At 45.2% G+C, this 5,402-nt stretch overlaps 1 pseudogene; it reads right to left on the bottom strand.

Moving 5' to 3' along the window:
* Positions 1-1,315: 1,315 nt before the first annotated feature.
* LOC126420041 (5S ribosomal RNA) lies at positions 1,316-1,433 on the bottom strand (annotated as a pseudogene).
* Positions 1,434-5,402: the final 3,969 nt, after the last annotated feature.

Genomic DNA, 5,402 nt, shown 5'->3' on the forward strand with positions numbered 1-5,402 from the left:
CACTTGCCCGCGAAAGGCAAAGGACCCGAGTTTGAGTCTGGGTCCGGCACAGAGTTTTAATCTGCCAGGAAGTTTCATATCAGCGCACACTTCGCTGCAGAGTGAAAATCTCATTCTTGTTCCTACTGTTCCTAATAAGTTTCTGACATAGTAATCATCGTAGCCAGCATCCAAAGACATGCAACAGAGTGGGGGAGGGATGGGGAGAGGAGTAGAGGGGCCGTTTACCTGTGTGGAGCGGGGGGGGGGGGGGAGGGGAATGGCGTGATAGTGATAATTATGAGACTTTATAAAAGACATCATATCAGCCTAAAACGTGTCAGCTCATTTTAAGTTGACATGGTTTCAAGCCACAAAAATCTGTACTTGATAATGGCCTAAGGCCGAAATTGCAATCGTGAAATAAAGAAAGTGTTACAGTCACTGGCGTAAATATGATGTCTTTCATAAAGTTCTACATGTCTATGAATCCCAGGTATGAAAAGTTAATAAATTATGAGACTGTTTTATAATACCGCATGTACCGTAGGGAAACTTACCTCGTGTCTCAGTCTCTAGTTTTCATAGTTAACCCCTTTTTAATGCTGTTAATCAGGGTAGATTTTTGAGCATTTCAAGTCGGCTTCCCACCACTAGAGTAGAAACGTGGCCTTAACTTGTATCCACTCAACTGTCTCTTGTTGAAAAGGCTTCACAAGGAAAACTACTTACAACAGAAGACGTCAGCCACCTATCTCTTGAGTTTTAGTCAAAATCAAAATCGTGGTTGGGATTTATATGGAAAACATTAGAAGACAGTCAAAGAGTCTACGACCAAGCTCCCACAACACAGTCAAACGCTTTTGATTCATAGTTACACAGGCGCACCGTAGGACGAGTCGTCGAGGGCAACCAGAGGAAAACACAAATTAGAATATATACAGCGAGGAAATCTTAGGAAATATAGAAACAGAGAATAGCTGTGCATCTCACGACTTCTAAAGTGGGATGGCCAATTTGACTTTTGGCGTGGGTATTTAATTTTCGAGGTTTGTTTTTTGGTCACTACTGGCGAATCCTAACAGTTCCTTTATTAAGTCTACAAAGAGAATCCTGAACTATTTTTCAAGAGTAGCACTCCGTCTTCAGGCCACAAGTGGCCCACCGGGACCATCCGACCGCCGTGTCATCCTCAGTTGAGGATGCGGATAGGAGGGGCGTGTGGTCAGCACACCGCTCTCCCGGTCGTTATGATGGTTTTCTGTTACCGGAGCCGCTACTATTCGGTCGAGTAGCTCCTCAATTGGCATCACGAGGCTGAGTGCACCCCGAAAAATGGCAACAGCGCATGGCGGCCCGGATGGTTACCTATCCAAATGCTGGCCACGCCCGACAGCGCTTAACTTCGGTGATCTAACGGGAACCGGTGTATCCACTGCGGCAAGGCCGTTGCCATTTTTCAAAAGTGGCGCCTAATAATTACGTTTTTGTTAGTTAAATTCCGTAAAATAGGAGCAGTTTGTTACTATAGCACCCTAATGCTGTAATAGATTCGAGTCGTGGTACTCTTATAAATTTTCACAGCCACTATGTGCCTAGTAAGAGAAAGAAACATGGGATGTGCCTATTCTCAACTAGTAAGTAGTGCGCTCTTATTTCTCGGTGAAATGTGGAACATCTCCACAGTGCGTACTGCAGAATGGGTGTACAACACTGTTGACAGCGATATTCCAGAGTAAACTGCTCGCTTTGGAGCGCCTTCGATGGTGCAGAGCTGGCATTAAACCGTTATGTACCCAATCACTCTTGACCTGAATCATAGCAAGGAAATGGTTTGTAGACCGTTTGTCCAAAACGTTGTGACGTTGATTTTTTTCCTGACGTATAAGCGACGTCAGTGCAATAACTGCTGTGGAAACTTGAACTAACAACTGAAAAGGGCATTCGACTAGTCAGTTGTGAGCAGCCAGAGTTAAATAGTGGGCCGGCGACTGTTGTGTGTCAACGATGTTGTGTCCCAAATCGTAATGGAGCAACATCTTTAGGTCAAGAGTTCAGCAAATTCTTCAGAATGCTTTGAAGAGAGGAAAGTGTGTAAATGTTTGTCCGGCACAATCTGACTCCCAAACCAAAAACAACGACGAATGGAAAAAATGTTCAGATATGTGTGAATTCCTAAGGGACCTAACAGCTAGGTCATCGGTCCTATACTTACACACTACTTAAACTAACTTAACGCTAAGGACAACACACACCCATGCATGAGGGAGGACTTGAATCTCCGGCGGGAAGGGCCGCACGATTCGTGACATGGCGCCTCTAACCGCGCGGCCATTCCGCGGGGCTACGACGAATGGACATCTGCCTGCCATCGTGGGTGGCTGAAACCTACCATAAAGTTACAGATTGCAGAAATTCACACAAAGCGTCAACACTTTGGTGATAAAACTGATTTGCAAGATAATGTGTCGCAAGAGATGAACGTTAACTCACAGAAGAGCTTCTTTGACAGTTGCACAAGTGAGTGATCTGTGTGTTGTACTTAAGTAGGGGGAGGATAAGTACAAATCATGAAGTATTACAATCTCCACATTAGCTTTAATTGTCGCAGAATGTAGAACAGTGGTTCCAGCATACCTGCTGTTTGACATATTATACAGGCCGTGCCCTGCCTTGTTTTCACTGGACCACAGCACGCGTCCTTGCAAGGACTAGAGCATTTATTTGCCTCGAATATTTTTCTTGCAGATGACGTGGGCAATTTATTTTTGTGGATGTTTAGTCATCGATATGCGCAACTTGCTTATCAACGTTTCTCGGCCAGTCTGAAGATGCCCTAAATTAGGCGGTACGCGCGTCATTGATGAATAAATGAACAGTAATTTCAACAGGGCAACAAGACTGTTTTCTTCCCCTCTTTTCTCTATTCTTCATTACTCGAGTCTCGAACTTTTTAGACTGCCGCTGTGAGTACCTATCAATTTCACGTTTTCAGTACGATGGGACAGTTCGACACGGAGATGGGATAGAATAAGAGATGTCACCACAACCACTTCATGAATGAAATTTCCCGATTTGTTGGTGCTGTCGGCCGACTATGTATACTGCCAGTATGACATCTTCGCCTTGCGGGTTGCTGCCCCTTAACCCGCAGGCATCTCTCCTCCGGAGAGCATCGTGTGTTGTGGACACAAGACTGTGGACAGACAGTCTGTTACAGGCGACCCCAGAGGGCACCAGCCACTCTTCCGAGTAGCGCGCGCAGCAGGAAACCGGCGATGCTACTAGGTACCGTCCGCACGTCACGTGGTCGTGGACGTACTTAAGGGCAAACACAGCCTCCAGCGGGGAACGAGAGTTGCTCACTCAGTTCGAGACCAGCAGCTGGCTGCACTTTTAGCTCAACAATGGGAACTCGCCGAGACCAGCCAGGGTCCTCCGTTGTCTACCACACCGTCTTCGCAGCACTCCACATTACTCCGCACGGCGTGGCCCCCACGGAGGCCGTTCTACAAGCCACTCTGGATGAGACTTCCCCCGTAGTTTGTGTCACGGCCAGTGAACTTTATTTGTGCTATTCTCAAGTGGTCACGAACGACGTTTTAGTTGTTACTAGTACTAACATATCTGTGAACTTGAGCCGTGAATAGAGTGCTCTTTACTTCAGTCTGGGAATCATTACTTATTACGGCGTGCATCACCAAGAAAAGGAGGTAACAGTCGGTGTATGAACAGCTGAAGCATCTTCAAGCACTAGCAGCCCTGTAACCAGCACCAACGGCACCATGCAGTACGAAGGTACAGGTAGTCAGCACACAGTTTCCACTCCAGTTGTTAGCTTTCCGACCTCAGGATCACTATTAATTTATCAAGTATTCCTGAAGTTTGTCTCCCGACATTGAGTTCAACTTGCCACAGTCCATTCACCAAGAAAATACGGGTCCTTGAACTATTATCAAATGGGGCTTGCATTCCTGCCTCGGAAAGCTACACCGTAAATCAGTAATACAAGACGGCGGCATCCTTGCAGTTTTGTCCCAACGTGGAGCGGCGGAGTGTCATTAGATTTCTGTTAATTTACGGGTTGAAACCAATCGAAATTCACCGTTAGATGGCAGTGCAATATGATGACAGTTGTTTGAGTCGAACGCAAGTATACGAATGGGCAATTAAGTTCAGATGGGGTGTAGCAAATGCTGAAGATTCGCCATGTCCAGGACGCTCTGTCTTTGCTCTCAAGGAGATGAACAGTGCGAGAGTTGACGATTTGATACGGATAAAAAGAGGTTTTACGGTGAGTAAGATTGCAGTAATGACGAAAATCAGTGCCGGATCAGTCCACCATATTGTTCATGACGCAACAAAGTATTTGCGAGGTGGATTCCAAAACATGGGTTCCAAAACATTTGGCACCAGAAATGAAAGAAAGGCGCATGAAGATGTGCTGGGAGACCTGAATTTCGTCTGCATGCTTTGTATTCTGCTAATTCGACATCTTCAGATGATCAGCTTTTTTACCCACTCGAGGTTTGCTGTCGATGAGGAAGTCCAGGCAGGAGTATATAACTGGTTAAGCACACGCACACAGACTTTTTTGCTAGTGGAACTCAGAAGATTGTGCAACGCTGGCGTAAGTGGATAGACCGTGAATTGAAAAATAAGTAAGTGATGTAGTAATTACTCTAACAGATTTTTAATAAAATTTATTCGTTGTTTTTTGTTGAATGAGCCATGTATAAAAAGTGGAAGAATACACGACCACTCAACACTAAACGGCAGATTTACACAAATATGCATATGACCTCACCACGCAACGTATTAGTCACTCCTTCAAAGGAGCATATTAGGCTCTTTGAATTCTGAAATTGCAGCAGAACTGATACGAGGTGATCAAATCACTCCAGAAAGTTGTCGCGTATCATGGCTGTAAAGTGATGTGCATGAGCCAGACGGTTGCATTTAATCAGTGCAATAAGATTGTGGGACGTGAAAACGTAACAGAATGGCAGGAAGAAGATATCGTATTTGAAAATCTCTGACTACACTGAGAATGAATTTTCCATATCTGTTAGTGTAACAATGCGGGCTGTCCAACCTGTGTACCTCTCGCAGCTACATAACTCAACGTGAAGACAGTGGTCGTACAAATATCCCAACCCACAGTGACCGAAGACAAGTGCGACACCGTCTCAATGGTAATCGGTTTAAAACCCGACAAGAATTGCTGTTTGTGAATGCTCGTCCATATCACCCTGTTTCCGAGGAGCACTACGAAGGTAACTGATTTCAATGTACACTAATGGCCATTAAAATTGCTACACCACGAAGATGACGTGATACAGACGCGAAATTTAACCGACAGGAGGAAGATGCTGTGATATGCAAATGATTAGCTTTTCAGAGCATTCACACAAGGTTGGCGC

This window comes from Schistocerca serialis, chromosome 9 (genome assembly GCF_023864345.2).
Source record: "Schistocerca serialis cubense isolate TAMUIC-IGC-003099 chromosome 9, iqSchSeri2.2, whole genome shotgun sequence".
NCBI classification, from domain to species: domain Eukaryota; kingdom Metazoa; phylum Arthropoda; class Insecta; order Orthoptera; family Acrididae; genus Schistocerca; species Schistocerca serialis.